This window comes from Mustela nigripes, chromosome 5 (assembly GCF_022355385.1).
Source record: "Mustela nigripes isolate SB6536 chromosome 5, MUSNIG.SB6536, whole genome shotgun sequence".
Classification (NCBI taxonomy): Eukaryota; Metazoa; Chordata; class Mammalia; order Carnivora; family Mustelidae; genus Mustela; species Mustela nigripes.
This window is the reverse complement of record NC_081561.1, coordinates 123,554,867-123,572,985: the sequence shown is the minus strand read 5'-3', so window position 1 is coordinate 123,572,985 and position 18,119 is coordinate 123,554,867. Positions and strand designations below refer to the sequence as shown.

Below are 18,119 nucleotides of genomic sequence, written 5' to 3'. Positions count from 1 at the left end.
CTGGACAAAATGAAAATTTATTCTCTATAGGACAGCATCACAGTTATTGAAGGAATAAACGAACAGAGGAAAGAAGGAGCATTTAGAAAAAGGTGCTGACATGAACACTAAGATATCAGGCACTTACAATAAGGACAGGCCAATTTTGAATGTATTCCTACTAATTCATCTGACACTTTTCATTCATGTTCTTCTTCCTCCAATCAAATAAGGTGACCTTTTCTCCCACTTCCCTTTATTCCAAATTTTAAAATTCACTGTGGCTCAAATTTATTTCAGAACTAGAAAAATACTGGCTTTCGATTTCCTTGTTATACTCCCTTTCCTCTTCCCAATCATTTTAAAATGACTTGCAGAGAATGGCAGTAATATGGAGACAAACGAGAATGGTCCAAATGCTATACTTTATTTGTCAAGTACCTCTATCCAACCTTCCAGTTAGTAATAGGATCATTTATTGCTCTTGGCACATGCTATTTCTTTCCACTAGACTGGGAAGGCCCTGAAGTGTTGCTACAGTTTTGTGTTTGGTTATCCTTAGAAGAAAGAGTATATTTTCCTCTCTAGGAAGCTTAAGCTGACTTCTAATTCAAGATGGTCTCATGTTATTCTTCAAAAGCCACCAAACTGACAGTAAAATAATAAAAAGAAACAGACTCAGAAGAAGGGTGTCTTCTGAGACACCCATCATGGTGTCTGGGTGGCTTCGTTGGTTAAGTGCCTGACTCTTGATTTTGGCTCAGGTCACGAACTCAAGTTGTGAGATCAAGCCCTGTGTCAGGCTCTACCTGACCATGCAGTCTGCTTAGGATTCTCTCTTTCTCTCTCCCTCTGCTCCCACCTTAAAATGAAAAAAAAAAAAAAAAAAAAAAAAAAAAAAAAAAAGCCTCTCCCTCTGCCCCCCTAAAAAAAGAGGGGTGCCATCAACAGAAAGCTAATGCAAGAAATTTCTGGAAGTTAGAAAGCCGACTGGGGTACCAGGCTGGCTCGGTCAGAAGACCATGTGACTCTTAATCTTGGGATGTGAATTTGAACCCCACATTGGGTATAGACATTACTTTAAAAAAGAGAGCTCATTGATTAATTAAATTGAAGGAGCCACACCCTAGAAAACCAATAAAGCAGGCTACAGCAGAAGGAGAAACCAATATTCCTAAGATACCCCAGAGAGGCTATGTGGAGACTCAACATGTACAATGAAAAGCAAGAGTGAGAAGTGGGCTTGGAACCCAGGGGATTAATGGAAGGTTTGTAATGGACTAGATGCTTTTATCCTCTATCCCTATTCCTACCTTACATGTGCAAACAGCCAAACATTATCCCAAAACAATTGTAAGGCTGTTCTCTTAAGACACTGAAGGTAATATCTCGACAACTGGTGAAATAATGGATCCTACACACAAATCCTTATTTATTCTGGCAATTTAGAATGGGTTAGAGAAGGACTGTCTCCCTACCCACTCAACCTTCAATCATTCTTATCTCTCATTCTTATCCCTCATGCATATATCTGCAGGGCCAACTAAGAATCACAAAACATGGGCGCCTGGGTGGCTCAGTGGGTTAAGCCGCTGCCTTCGGCTCAGGTCATGATCCCAGGGTCCTGGGATCCAGCCCCGCATCAGGCTCTCTGCTCAGCAGGGAGCCTGCTTCCCTTTCTCTCTCTCTGCCTGCCTCTCTGTCTACTTGTGATCTCTGTCTGTCAAATAAATAAATAAAATTAAAAAAAAAAAAAGAATCACAAAACATGCAGCATAGTAAAAAAAAAAGATCAAGATAAATGAGGAAAGGAAATTTCATGCACCATCTAATCAGTATCTCCAGAGATATCTGAAACAATTTAACATCATAAAACAAAACAACCATAACCAGAGAATTAAAAAAGAATTAATAAAGTCAAAAATGATTGTTGAAATCAAGTGGGATGGAAGTAAAAGATTAGAAAGTCACCCGGGACATAGAAAAAAGGACCCCCAAAAATGAAATATATGAGAAAATATTTCAGAAGTAAAGAGGACTAATCTAAATGGGAGAGATAACAAAGAAGATGAAGGGGTGCCTGGGTGGCTCACTCAGTTAAGCAGTTGCCTTCAGCTCAGGTCACAATCTGAGGGTCCTGGGACAGAACCCACTGGGAACCCATTGGGCTCCCTGCTCAATGGGGAGTCTGCTTCTCCCTCTCCCTCTGCCTGCTGCTCCCCTGCTTGTGCTCTCTCTCTCCGTGTCAAATAAATAAATAAAATCTAAAAACAAACAGAAAACAAAGACAATGAAAGAAGAAAAATGAAATATAAGAGAATTGCCCAGAGCTAAGGGAAATGCCAAGGAGTGGCCCTATACTGGGTGGAGGCATAAAACTTTTATGTAAGATGTACATTTTTTAGTGTACATTTTTTAGTGCATGGAGAGAGAAATGTTAATGGGGACTGAAGATAATTATCCAAACTGACATAACAGTTTAACCACATGCTTGTCCTGCAGTATCATTAATACATGTCTGTGATAACCAGAAACTTAGTTTAAGGGTACTATTAAGGGTGTGACCAAAAATGAGGTTGAAAATGCTAGTTAAAGCCAGATAATGGAAAATTTTAATTGCCAGCCCGAGCATTGTATTCTATCTAAAATAAAAATCTACTTGATTTTTTTTTTCCTGGGTTTTAGATTGAATGTGTGTTTTAAAAAATTTAACTTCTTTGGCAATACTGTGGATGTGTGGGGGATATGAGCAACCTACGCGGGGGTGCCTGCTACAAGGTACAATCATAACCTTAGCAAGAGATTGTTACAACTAATCTGAAAGATGAAAGAAGGAATTGATTTTGCAAAACACTTAAGGAGTCATACTATCATCTCTTCTAAATTATTACTTGTCCCATGTAACAATTCACTGTTAAAATGGATAGTGGTGTTCTAATAGTAATACTTGTTTACAAGATGGTCCAAGAGCTTCACCAAGAAAGGATCATCTAACTCAGTCACCTAGGAGACAACTCTAAAAATCACAATCTGGCTTTTTCCTTTCTTTTTTACTATCATTCCTTGAACACATCAGTATCTTGATAGTTGACTCTCTAACTATAACAATAACTTTAAATGATTCACTCCATTTTTAAGACAGCATAATGAGAATATAATTAAAAATTAAATTGTAGGGGTGCTTGGATGGCTCAGTTGGTTAAGTGTCTGACTCTTGGTTTCAGCTCAGGTCATCATCTCAGGGTTGTGGGATCAAGCCCCAAGTCTGGCTCCCACTCAGCAGGGAGTCTGCTTGAGGGTCTCTCCCTCTCTCTCTCTCTTTCTTTCTGCCCTTCCCCCTATGCTTACATTCTCTCTCTCTCTAAAATAAAATAAATGAATCTTTAAAAAAAATTAAATCGTAGGGGTGCCTGGGTGGCTCAGTGGGTTAAGCCGCTGCCTTCGGCTCAGGTCATGATCTCAGGATCCTGGGATCGAGTCCTGAATTGGGTTCTCTGCTCAGCAGGGAGCTTGCTTCCCTCTCTCTCTGCCTGCCTCTCTGTCTACTTGTGATCTCTCTCTGTCTAATAAATAAATAAAATCTTTAAAAAAATTAAATCGTAGAAGAATTCTAGTCCAATAAAGCTGGGTGATAAGAGGTATGTTTAAAAAAAAATACAAAACCTCACAGATTCCTGTATAACAGTTAATAGTAGATTAAAGAGCTGAAAAACTTCATGAAAATTCAAATATATTGTTTCTTTTCAATATTTTTATGAGGCAAAGACTGTTTTTCTCTAATGTAGTAGTGGAAAAATATACCGTTAATGAAGGGGAATTAATTATTACACAATATACAGTTGTAGAGGTATTATACAACATGCATAAGTAATTCAGGGACTTCCAAAGATTATATGCTTTTGATCTACATGCCAAGATACTCCAGGATAATTAAGCCTGCACCCACAAGAACACAACAGAAAGATCACTAGAGTAAGCAGGGATCTAGCCTTGGCTCCATAACATAAGTGTGGTACAACCATGGACAAATTGCCTACAACTGAGTAAGTCTCCACCTCTTGTTTTTGTTATAGACACAGATCTCTAGCCTTTATTATAACTCTTTTGGAAAAGAATCTGTGTCTTCACTGTCTTTGTAGACATAAGTAGAATATATTTTAGCTAATGTTGAACTATCCTTTTATGTATTATTATTATTTCTTAATTTATTGAAGAGTAGCAAGACTTTAGGTCTTACTTAACTCAAATTCCTTTTCTTTTTTTAAATATTTTATTTGTTTATTTGACAGCTAGAGAGAGAGCACAAGTAAGCAGAGTGGCAGGGAGAGGGGCAGAGAGAGAAGCAGGCTCTCTGCTGAGAGCCTGACGCGGGGCTCGATCCCAGGACACCGGAATCATGATCTGAGCAGAAGGCAGCCTCTTAACCAACTGAGCCACCCGGGTGCCCCTTAACTCAAATTCCTTAAGAAAACAAAAACTAATGATGTACTGCATGACAACTAACATAACATAATAAAAAGGGAAAAAAAAACTAAAAGAAATATGGTAGCAGTGTCAAGTATACCCAAGAGAATTAAAAAAAAAAAAAAAAAAAGGGGATGCCTAGGTGGCTCAGTCGGTTAAACCATTGCCTTCAGCTCAGGTCATGACCCAGGGTCCTGGGATCGAGTCCTGCATCCAGCTCTCGGCAGGAAGCCTGTTTTTCTCTCCACCTCTGTCTGCCACTCTGTTGCTTGTGTGCTTTCTCGTTCTCTGGCAAATAAATAAATAAAATCTTTAAAAAAAAAAAAAAAAGAAAGAAAGAAAGATGCATGCTGTACTCTAGAAGTTGAAGTTTACTGACCTTTACCTAAATAGATCAAATCCAGCTGAACTCCAATCAAATCACTAAATTTCACATAAAAAATGGGATTTTTCTACTTTCCTTGAATATGAAAGGAAGCCTTTGGAAAGTCCCTCCATTTGGCCTGTCCTTCAAAACTGAGAAGGGCAGCACTAAAACTAGCAACACTACTAGGATGGCATTTAAGAAGGCATCATGGAAAGCATACAGGTTTAAAGCATACACAGTTTAAAGGATTTGAATACTGGGTTTGAATCCTAATTCTATTACTCACAACCCCAAGCTGCATGACCATACACATATTAAAAAAAAACTAAAAACAAACTTGTGCTCTCGTTTCTTTATCTGTCAACCCATGATAATAATATCTTCCAGAAAGAAAAAATATCTACTACAGTTATGGTTAGATTCCAAATAACTAGTGTAAAATGCCTACAACAGTGCTTGGCAGGGGTGCCTGGGTGGCTCAGTGGGTTAAGCCTCTGCCTTTGGCTCAGGTCATGATCCCAGGGTCCTGGGATCCAGCCCCGCATCAGGCTCTCTGCTCAGCAGGGAGCCTGCTTCCCCTCCTCTCTTTCTCTCTGCCTACTTGTGATCTCTCTCTCTGTGTCAAATAAATAAATAAAATCTTAAAAAAAAAAAAAAGCATGATGTTTAGTGTAGCATTCTCCAGAACGTTTCATTATTTCCTCAATACCATAATCACAATATGAATATTTAGAACATTGAAGCTATAGGTCTCCTCAATTCATGTTCATCTTTTATATCCTGTTTTAATATTGCTTAAAATTTCTTAGCTGATAAATTAAATTGTATGAAATTAATTCTCATTGTGGGAGAATCTTATTTTACTGCCTCTCTTTGAAAATAAGAGATACTTAATACATGATGGCTAAAAAAAAATTTTTTTAATCCCTATCAAATCTAAGCTTCAATGATATTCATGTTTCATGAAATTGAAAGATTATACACTTCAGTTAGATCTTACTTTAAAATACACATCTCAAAAAATGGTGCTAGATTAACTGACATCTGCATGCAAAAAAAAAAAAAAAAAAAAAAAGATTCCAAACAGTTCTTTCACGAAAATTAACTTGCCATGAATCCTTGAGTTAAATTTAAAACACAAACTATAAAACTCCTAGAAAATACCACCGGAGAAAACCTAATGATCGTGGGTATGGTGATGACCTTTCAGATACAACTGCAAAGCATGAAACAGAAAAGAAATAATTGATAAGCTAGACTTGATTAAAATTAAAAACTTTTGCTCTGTAAAACATGCAACTGATAAAGAATTATTTTTCAAAATGCACAAAGAACTCTTAAAACTCAATAATAAAAAAAGACCAACAAACTAATTTAAAAATGGGCCAAAGACCTAATGTACACCTCACCAAACAAGATATGTGGATGGCAAAGATGCATTAGAAAAGATGTTCAGCATCACGTGGTATCAGGGAAATACAAATTAAAACACCTGGTAGAATGGCCAAAATCTGAAATACTGACAACACCAAATACCAGTGAGATATGGTACAGTTACTGGTAACACCAGGGCCTCTCAATCATTGCTAATGGGAATGCAGAATAGCACACTCACTCTGGAAGACAGTTTCAAATATCTTAACAAAACCAAATATACTCTCATCACGGGATCCAGCAACTGTGTTCTTTGGTATTTACTCAAAGGAGCCAAAAACTTATGTCCACACAAAAATCTGGATATGGATATTAATAGCAGCTTTATTCGTAACTGCCAGAACTCAGAAACAACCAAGATGTCCTTCAGTACCTGAATATATAAGCTGTGACATATCCAGAAAATGGAATTATTAATCGCTGAAAAACAAATGAGTTATCAAGGTGCATATTACTAAGTGAAAGAAGTCACTTTGAAAGAAGCCAATCTGAAAAGGCTACATATTGTATGATTCCAATTACGTGACTTTGTGTAAAAGGTAAAATGGCAACAGTGAAGAAATTAGTGGTTTCTAGGGATTGGGAAGAGTGGAAGATGAGGAGGGATAAATAGGTAGAGCATGGAGGATTTTTAGGCAAGGAAAATGGTCTGTATGAAACCATAACAATGGATAGATGTTGTTATACATTTGACCAAACCCACAGGACATCAAGAATGAACCATAATATAAACTAAGGACTTTGGGGTAGTTGTGATGAATCAATGTAGGTTCATCAATTGTAAAAAATATACCACTGTAGTAGGGGATGTTAAGAATGGGCCCCAACCCACACCACACCCCAAGCTCCAGGGAGTGGAGAGGGGGCTAGAGATTGAGTTTAACTACCAATGCTCAATGTAGGTATTGTAGGTCAGTGTAGTAGGTTTTATAATGAAACCTCCATAAAAACTTAAAAGATCTGATTTGGAGAGCTTCCAGGTTGGTGAACCCATGGAGGTGGTGGTAAAGTCTTGTGTCTAGAAAGGGAGTGGATGCTCTGTGCCCTTCCCACATACTTTGCTCTTTGCATCCCTTTCATCTGCTTATTCCTGGGTTATGTCCTTTTATAATAAACTAGTGATTTAGTAAATAAAATGTTTCTTTGTGTTTATGAACACCTCTAGCAAATTAATCAAACCCAAGGAGGAGATCACTGGAAACTCTAATCTATAGCCATTAGATCAGAAGCACAGGTGATAAAGTGGACTTGGGACTACTATCTAAAGTGGGGTTCTGGGAGCAGTCTGGTACCAAGATCCCTTAACCTGCACGATTTGATAATAACTGCTGGCTGACAGTGACATAATTGAGCTGAACTGTAGATTGTATAACCCTCAGCTGGTATCAGAGAATTTGCTCGATGATATGGGGAAAAATTTCACAAATCTGAATTGGAGTCAGTATTTTACAGAGCAACTAGAACTCCCATACATTGCTGGGAGGAATATAAAATGGTAGATCTACTTTGGGATTAAGTTCAACTTCTAAAATTTCTAACAGAATTAAATATATACCTGTCTTATAACCCAGTATTTCACACTCCTATTTATTTATTCAAAAGAAATGAAAACACATGTCTACTCAAAGATTTGTGGAGAAACATTTATAACAGGTTTATCCATTGTAGTTAAAAACTAAAAACAGGTTAGCCTTCAGTAATAAAGCAGATAAATAAATTGTGCTATGCACATACAATGGAATACTACTGAATAAAAAAAGGAATGAACTACTAGCATACACATCACAATACTTCTTAAAAACTGTAAAGGGTCTTTGACTTTTACCTCAAATGAAAGGTGAAAACTTAGCCTGCTAGAATTTCACAGGTGTTTACAAAGCACAGTACTATGGAGTCAGAGACAAAGGACAGTTTATTATTCAGAGCAATAATAGTAACAAGTAATCAGCATTTTTGAGCTGGTTCTACAAGTCCTTATTCCCACAGGGTGATAGGAAGAAGGCCAAATGAAACCTACACATGGTGTGTTGCATTACAAGAGAGGAACACTGAGCTTAGGGAAGCTGAATTTTTCATAATGGGCAGTAAGCACGCTTGCCCTTTACTCTGGAAGGAAACACTATCTCTGTGTTCCAAGGTAGTTTGCTGTATAAACATCCTTGAAAAGGTAGCCCAGAACAAAGAAGAGCCGTTGCCCCACTCACAAGTCATGCAGCAATCTGAGAGAGCTAGAGAAAATTGTCTCCCAACAATACTGAGTGAATGCAACTTTATACAAAAAGAGTACAGACTGTGTATTCCATTTGTTTGGATTTCTAGAACACACAGATATGACCTATGTAGGAAAAACATTTAGAATAATTGTTGCCTGTGGATGGGTGTGGGATAACTGAGGAGGGACATGCAGAATCTTCCTGGAGTGATAATGTTCACCCTGACAGTGGTTCGGGTTACAAAAGTATAGACATCTGTCAAAGTTATTGAAAGGTACTTAAGGTACTTAAACTTTGTGCATTTCATCATATATCAATTTTATCTCAGAAAAGATATTGAACTCTAGTTAATGATATGCATGATGAAAGATTTAGGGTAAATTGATGTCTGCAACTTCTTTAGAAATGCATCAAAAAGTTAGGTTAATGGATCCACAGGGACATAACAGGTGTAGAGTTATGTGACAAAAACAAGTATAGGAAAACGTTAATTATACAATCTAGATGTTGGATGTAATGGTGTTCACTGTTGAAATTCTATCAACTTCTTTGTTTCAAATTTTTTATTCAAAAATACGTAAAAGTACATCTTTAACAGATACTTCATGGGTGAGAAACATCTTGGCATACTTGATTTTTTAAAAAAAGTATTAAATTGAAATGGAGGTTTTCATTATTACATTTATAAAGTATCTAGTAAGACCAATGTGTACATGGTACTATATTGGACATTACCAACAAATTTCAGAAAATCAAATATTCTAGTGACTTACAATCTGAAATTCTATATTACTTATGTAATTGGAAAAGGAGAGAAGGTGAATGGCAGGATGGTGAGAAATAGAGAGAGATGAGTAAGAAGTAAGAAATGAGACTAAAGGGGCGCCTGGGTGGCTCAGTGGGTTAAGCCGCTGCCTTCGGCTCGGGTCATGATCTCGGGGTCCCGGGATCGGGGAGCGCCTGCTTCCTCCTCTCTCTCTGCCTGCCTCTCTGCCTACTTGTGATCTCTCTCTGTCAAATAAATAAATAAAATCTTTAAAAAAAAAAAAAAGAAATGAGACTAAGGAAAATGAATAATATTTTTATAGTCATCTACAGAGAGAATCTGAAGAATTAATGTCAGGATGTACACTCTAGACTGCTGGACTAATGCCCAAATCAGAAAGGCAGCAGGAAGGTGATTTAGGGAAAAACACGTGGGAACACAGATCATGAAACTAAAGCAAAAAATGATACAGAGATCATGCTTTCCTTTTATGCATATTTTCTGAGGAGTTATACTTGATCCTTTCCTCCCAGATAATTTCTACCTTCAGCTTGGGGCTGATTTGGCTTTGAAAACACTATGATATTCACTCTTTATTACAATGGGGATAAGTACAGGGAAGATGAATCAATGAGAAGTGTGTTTACTTTTCCTTTAGAGCTGGCAAAAAATTAGAAACCTCTCAAACTGCACATATAATACTAAAGATTCTGAACTTATCTTTTTTGTTTTATCCAATGGAAACAAAAACAAATACAAAACACCACATCAGCTATCTACAGCTAATACTACTTGCCCCCCATCTGAAGCCCTATGAAAGAGTGATTTTTTTAAACTAAATTTTTTTTCTTTTTTTTTTTTAAGTAGGCTCCACACCCAGCATGGAGCCCAATACAAGGCTTGAACTCACAACTCATCTTAAGACAAGACCTGACCCAAAAAAAAAAAAAAGAGTTGAAAGCTTAACTGACTGAGACACCTAGGTGCCCCTAAACTAAATTTTTTTTTTTTTTTACAAATTTAAACTCTGGAAATGCTTCACTGACTCTAAAATTTACTTGAATTTTTACTTTTAAGTATATTTTTAAGTGCATTAAAATCTATAACATCAAAGTCATATTATGCTCTTAATTAAGTTAGGGAAACCATAATGTCTCTTGGCACGACGAGGTTTAAAAATTTCATGCATGTGTGCAGATTTCAGAAGCTTCTACTGGTATCTTTCAGTGAGTGTATTAAAACTTGTGCTTTTGGGGTGCCCAGGTGGTTCAGTGGGTTAAAGCCTCTGCCTTCAGCTCAGGTCTGATCTCAGGGCCTTGATCTCAGGGTCCTGGGATTGAGCCCCGCATTGGAGGGGGGGGGCTCTGCTCAGCAGGGAGCCTGCTTCCTCCCTCTCTCTCTGCCTGCCTCTCTGTCTATTTCTGATCTCTCTCTTTCTGTCAAATAAATAAATAAAATATTAAATTAAAAAAAAAAACTTGTGCTTTAGATTTATAGTACAGTAGTATAGTTCTGTACTGCTCTTTCATTAAAGCTTTTTTTTTTTTTAAGATTTTATTTATTTGACCGAGAGGTCACAAGTAGGCAGAGAGGCAGGCAGAAAGAGGAGGACGCAGGCTCCCCACTGAGCAGAGAGCCTGATGTGGGGCTTGATCCCAGAACCCTGAGATCATGACCTGAGCCGAAGGCAGAGGCTTAACCCACTGAGCCACCCAGGCACCCCTTACCTCAGGTTTTTTTTTTTTTTAACTATTTGATTTTTTTTTTTAAGATTTTATTTATTTACTTGACAGACAGAGATCACAAGTAGGCAGAGAAGCAGGCAGAGAGAGAGAGGAGGAAGCAGGCTCCCCGCTGAGCAGAAAGCCCAATGCGCTTGATCCCAGGACACTGGGATCATGACCTGAGCTAAAGGCAGAGGCTTTAACCCACTGAGCCACCCAGGTGCCCCACTATTTGATTTTTTTTAACTCTTACTTTTATAAAACTAAACTTAAAAAACAAAATCAGAGAAAGAGATCTAAATTCACTGTTTCTATTGCCTCCTGATCCATTTATTCCTCAGTCCTTGGTAAAGTGACTTCTACACCAAACTATAAAGAAATGCTTTCACTAAGGTCAAACATTGACTTCCTCCATTAAGATCCAGAAGACTCTTCAGTCCTACCGTATTTGTCAGCTTTATAGCACCTGGCATTAATCACTCTTTCACTGCTCTTGGCATGTGGGACTCAAAGGCCTAAATTTCTTTCTTTCTTTCTTTTTTTAAGATTTCATTTATTTATTTGAGAGAGGGATTTGATTCCGGGACTCCAGAATCATGACCTGAGCTGAAGGCAGGTGCTTAACCAACTGACCCACCCAGATGCCCACCTAATTTTATTTCTTATACCTCTACTCTCTCCCCCTCAGTCACATTTATAAGCTCATCTTCCTTGACTTTTAAATTATCATTGTTCCATAATGTTCCATTTTTGGCCCTCTCACTATATTTGCTTTCCCTGGGTATTTCTTTTTTAAGATTTTATTTCTGTAAGAGAGAGAGAGTACAAGCAGACCCCCCACTGAGCAGGGAGCCCTATGCGGGGCTTGATCCCAGGGCCCTGGGATCATGACCTGAGCCAAATGGAGACGCTTAACCAACGGAGCCACCCAGGTTCCCCTCCTTGGGGTATTTTCCATATTCCCTTTTTAACTACTACTTATATAACTTCCATTATGGTATTTCCGGCCCAGACTTCTCTACTAGACTCTAGTCTCATATTATCTAACTGCATATTACATATTTCCATATGACTTTCCCTCATGTCTAAAAGTGAACTAGCCCATATCCTCTACTACTATTGGTAAACACATACAAAGCTTACATGCCAGAAATTATTCTAAGCATTTCACACATATTAACTCATGTATAAATGAAGCTAATGAAATAGGTGAAGGGGATTAAAGGTACCAACTTTCAGTTGTAAAATAAATAAGTCACAGAGATGAAAAGCACAGCATGGGTAAGACAATAATATTGTAACACTGTCGTATGCTGACTGTATTTAATATAATGAGCACGGAGTAATGTGTAGAATTGTTGAATCGCTATGTTGTATGCTTGAAATCAAACACGCCTGTCAACCATACTCAATAGCAAATTTTTTTAATGAAGCTAATAAATGAAATTAAGGCTCAAGAGACTAAGTAACATACCCATGGCCACAAAGCTAGTGAAGGGGAAAGCCAGGATTTTTAAACCAGGCTTCAAAGTATAGCCTCCTAAATACACTGCATTACCTCACTAGTCAATTCTTAATGTACTCCTTACCACGTAAGGAGTCAGAATTCTGTCACCTGAGACAGAAATCTCCACCTTCCTCAACCCCACACCAACCACCAATTAATACTAATTTTACTTAATATGTGTAGACTCTGTTCCCCTCCTTCATTTTCCTAATAAAATTCATTACTTCTCGCTTAAATTGGGGAGAAAAAAAAAAAAAAGCTTTCTATGGTTTCTTTGCTTTTAATCCATTCTCTACATTGTTGCTAGAGTGAACGTCCTGAAGCCAAGATTTGCTCCTTCTCTCCCCGTGTGTTCACATTACCCTGCTCATCAATACAGGCTTTAAAGGTTTCAGTGTGATCCCACAGTGCTCAGCATGAAGTCTGAACTCTGAATGCTTTCTTTTTTAGCCTTTGCCTATATTCCCAGGCTTCATTTTTACCATACCCTTCGACTCCTTCTCTATGCTTTAGCTGTACACCTCTCATACCAGGGTCTCTGCGCACACTACTCATCTGCCTTGGAATACACCCTTCCACTATGCTCTTCTCTTCCTTCTCTACCATGGCCAGGGGTCAGTTAAATAACCTTCTTTTCTGTTTTTATAATATGTGGTACACATCTATAACAAAACTTTCTCACCCGTTACTGTAATAATGTGTCTATCCCTCTGAATTGGCTGTAAGCTCTAAAAGATAAGGGTAACATACCATTTCATCCATCCAACAGGAAACTGAGGCAGACAGGTTATGTAAACTCACTAATGCCAAAGAGCTAGTGATCAGAGGAAATAATACCTAAATTCAGATCTACATAACTCCAAAGCTAATCAAGGTCTTTATACAGAAGCAATGAACATGATGAAAGCAGTATCTTGATAAGCTGCTACAACTTAAGACCAACAGAATCATTATACTTCTTGGTATCGGTTTAGTGATTTACACAGCTAAATGCTGTCTTAAAATAATTGTGTAGAAGGACAGCCTTCTCTTAGCAGCATCAACACACCTCTTCTTTCTTTTTGTATTAGCTCTTCCATTCAAAACCATAGGTCGGGGCACATGGGTAGCTCAGTCCTGAAGTGGCTGCCTTTTGGCTCAGGTCATGATCCCAGGGTCCTGGGATAGAGCCCCACATTGGGCTCCCTGGTCTGCAGGAAGCCTGCTTCTTCCTCTCCCCCTCCCCCTACCTGTGTGTTCCCTCTCTTGCTGTGTCTCTATCAAATAAATAAATAAAATCTAAACATTTATAGGTCTTTTATAAAAGTTGTATCAGAAAAAAAAAGTAATAGCAATTAACTGTTACAACAAAAGACTTTTAAAATATTTTATTTAAAAGTACAATTTAGAGATGAAGAAATTAAGTCTCAAATTACTTTGGGAAATTAAATGCCCAAAGTCTTAAGGCAGCAAAAGTAAAAATAAACAAATGAGACTATATTAAATTAAAAAACTTCTGCACAGCAAAACACACACAGGCACAAAACAAAACCAAAAAAATCAACAAAATGAAAAGGCAACTTACTGAATGGGAGAAAATATTTGCAAGTCACATATCTGATAATGGGCTAATATCTAACATATACAAAGAATTCATACAACTCAGCTGCAAAAAATCAATCCGATTGAAAAATGGACAGAGGGGGTGCTTGGGTGGCTCAGTCTGTTAAGCATCTGCCTTTAATCGCTTCTCGGCCTTTTGGCTAAGATCAAGTGAAGCATCTGCTTTTAGATCAGGTCACGATCTCAGGGTCCTGGGACAGAGTTCCATTCCTCCCTGCCCCTGCTCTCTCTTGCTATCTCTCTCTCTCTCTCTCTCAAATAAATAAGTAAAATCTTTTTTTAAAAAGGAAAAGAACAATGAACAGAGGATCTGAATAGACATTTTTCCAAGAAGACATACAGATGGCCAACAGATACATAAAAAGATGTTTAATATCACTCATCATCAGGGAAATGTAAATCAATACAACAATGAAATATCACCTCATACCTGTTAGAATGGCTGTTTCAAAAAGAAAAGAGATAGCAAGTGTTGGCAATAATGTGGAAAAAAGGGAACCCCTGCACATTGTTGAGGGAATGTAAATAGGTACAACCACTATGAACAATAGCATGGATGTTCCTCAAAAATATTTAAATACACCTAACATATGATCCAGAAATTCTACTTCTGGGTATTTATCAGAAAATTAAAACACTAATTCAAAAAGATATATGCGCCCTCATGTTTACTGCAACATTATTTATAATAGCAAAGATGAGGAAAAAACCTAAGTGCCCACCAACTGAATGTATTAAGAAAATGGGACACATATTATGTGCTTACATATATTATGTCTGCGTGTATGGAATGGAGTATTTTTGAGCCATAAGAAAAGAATAAAATCTTGCCATTTGCAACAACATGGATGGACTCTGAGGGCAGTATGCTAAGTAAAATAAGTCAGATAATAAAAGATAAATGCGGTGATTGCACAAGTGGAATCTTAAAAAGCAAACAAACATAATTCCAAGCTCGCAGATAAGGAGAAGAGACTAGTAGTTGCCAGAGGCAGAGGTGGGGAATGGGCAAGACGAGTGAAGCAGGTCAGAAAGTATTTCCAGGGGCATCTGGGTGGCTGGCTCAGTTGGTTAAGTGTTGGACTCATGGTTTTTGGCTCAACGTTGTGATCTCAGAGTTGTGAGACTAATCCCTGCTTCAGGTTCCACACACAGTGGGAATCTGCTTGGGATTCTCGCTCCCTAAAATAAATAAATAAATCTTAAAAGAAAGTATTTCTGATAATAACTTTCCAGTTATAAAATTTCTGGTTATGAGGTATATTTCTAGCTACAAAATACTTAAGTCATGAAGGAAAAATGCCCAAAGTCTTACATTTAGTTAGTGGCAAAGCTGGGACAAGATCACATTTTCTATGTTGGAAGTAAGCATTCTTTTTTACTACCTACATAATGATATTTCTCAGAGACCCAACTTTAAAATATTGTATAGGTTAACAAAGTAAATCTCTATGACTGATTAACTTGAATGAAGCCTTCCTCATAGTAAAGTTAGCTAACCTGCTAATCTACTGTCATTATAATATATTGTCAAAGTTGTGAGAACTACCTTGGACCAACTTTAAAAAAACTATGGTTATTTCTCTTCAATAAACTTACACTTTAAAAGACATGGTTGAGGCAACATCGCTGACCTCCTCAAAAGACATGTATACATACATATCTATATCTCCTCTAAAGGAGTACAGACCAATTGAATTTTATGTAACGGATAGACATGTTCTACATTTGCGCTGTCCACGGTGGTAGCTAATAAGTAGCCATGTGTAGGTAACTAATGAGCACTCAAGATACTGTTAGTGCAACTGAAGACCCAAATATTTTATTTAATTGTTCTTAATTTAAATTTCAAGAGCCACATAAGCTAGTGAATACATCTTGGAAACACAGTGTTAGAGTTACATCATAAAGATCTGAGAGGTACTTTGCAAAGAAGGTTTGGAAAGATTATATCTCTATACTGTTCAGTTCTATTAATGTAAAATAATTAACACAGAGTAATGACTATGAGAAGTGTTTTTATAATTTTGAAGTGTTTTTATAATTCCATGTTTTTATAACCGTCTTCCTCCAATCTTTGTCTCAGAGACAGGATATTATATGCTATGGGAGAAAACCTTTCTAGCAGGTACAAGGTTGGGCAAAGAATGAACAAACCCTCCTCCTCTAAAAAAATCAGAGAATCTCTTCAAGTGCCCAGCCTGCTCCAATGATCACAGAAGGGTCAGGAAGCCCCAGGGGATCTTTCCAGGCATGAAACAAGTTCCACAACTCAGCTCTAATTTTTCCACTGGATGAATCACTGGATACATGTAAGGCAAGGTCCCAGGTACACCAAATAACAATTTTTACATTACTACAAATTATACAACCAAAGACAAAAGAATCACATGTAGTTTCAGGCAAGGGCTTCATTACTTTATGACTACATATGGATTTATGTATTACCTATGGATTTTCTAATGCTTAAATATTTGTCTATACATGTCTCAAAATTATCTTTCAGCCAGGGATATGGATTTTTTAGCATCAAGAAAAATGTGGAGAAGGGCTCATTTTATTCATTGGGATATCATAATATTTCCCTGATTAGGTCATCACCTTTTAGTAATACTGCTTTAATTTCTATATTTTCATTAGCATACTTCCCTATATTTATTTTCTCCTGTATTCTCCATCCATTTCTTCAGCATCCTTCATTAGCCTGTTAATAATTCTTCCTTTCCCTAATTAAAAGGGAAACGACCCTTTTCCCTTATAATCTTTCCAACCCTCACCAAACCTAAATAGTATTTTATAAATGAACTATCTGTTCATTTTTTGAAAAAAGCACATTACATAGGGATTATTGGTCTCTTAATGCACTCAGGTGCCTCCTGGCTTTTTCACCTAGCTCTGTTGAGGCCCAAAGGTCACAGATAAGAGAACATGTGGATGGGTCAACACAATCACTTACCACCATAAATAAGTCAGGCATAAATCTTGCTGACAGTGGGAAGTCTAAGCCAGGAAATAATACCAAACAAAATGCCATCTTCAAGCATAAAAACACATGATTTGTGTATGTTCCAAGGACAAATGATTTCTATGTTGTTCCAGAGGCCCAGCACGTAGACACTGTACATATCTGTATGTATGTGGTGCTCAGTTTGCTTAAAAATAAACAGCAACTCAGGGCCAGGGCTATCACAAACAGGTTTCTAAAAGGTTGTTTGTTTGTTTTTTTTAAGGTGTTTATTTATTTTTCTTTTTTTAGAGAGGGAGGGAGAGATGGTAGGACCAGAACAAGGGGAAAAGAAAGAGTTCTAAGCAGGCTCCATGCCCAGTGCAGAGCCTGACACAAGACTCGATCTCACAACCCCGAAATCATGACCACGGCTAATAAATGAACAGTTGACACTTAACCGACTGAGCCACCCAGGTACCCCTATAATGTTTTAATAAGAGGGTGCCTGGGTGGCTCAGTGGTTAAAGCCTCTGCCTTCAGCTCAGGTCATGATCCTGGGGTCCTGGGATCGAGCCCCTCATCGGGCTCTCTGCTCGGCGGGGAGCCTGCTCCCTCCTCTCTCTCTGCCTACTTGTGATCTCTGCCTGTCAAATAAATAAATAAAATCCTTAAAATATATATATATTTTAATAAGGATGAGCATCTGATCAACTTAGAAGATCCTGCATATGGTGGTGGCAATGAGTGAAGTTATAGTAAGTCAAGGCTTCTAACAGGATGAGACAAACAGACAAAAAAAGCCTGAAAATACAAGCAAAATACAAAATAGATACAAACATGTCACTATATCTCTATGTTTTCACATCTAGCACTTATAAACTACTTTTAAAATTTATGGGAATTGGGGGCGCCTGGGTGGCTCAGTGGGTTAAAGCCTCTGCCTTCGGCTCAGGTCATGGTCCCAGGTTCCTGGGATCGAGCCCGCATCGGGCTCTCTGCTCAGCAGGGTGCCTGCTTCCTCTCTCTCTCTCTGCCTGCTTCTCTGCCTACTTGTGATCTCTGTCTGTCAAATAAATAAATAAAATCTTAAAAAAAAAAAAAAAAAGATTCTCTCTC

General features: G+C 37.8%; 1 protein-coding gene and 1 pseudogene across 2 annotated transcripts in view; one reads left to right on the top strand and one right to left on the bottom strand.

Annotated features, from left to right (window-relative positions):
• The window catches only part of LIN28B (lin-28 homolog B), a 128,410-nt gene that overhangs the window by 64,250 nt on the left and 46,041 nt on the right, over positions 1-18,119 (bottom strand). The window lies entirely within an intron of this gene.
• LOC132018506 (cytochrome c oxidase subunit 6B1-like) overlaps positions 17,744-18,119 on the top strand; it is a 1,305-nt pseudogene continuing 929 nt past the window's right edge.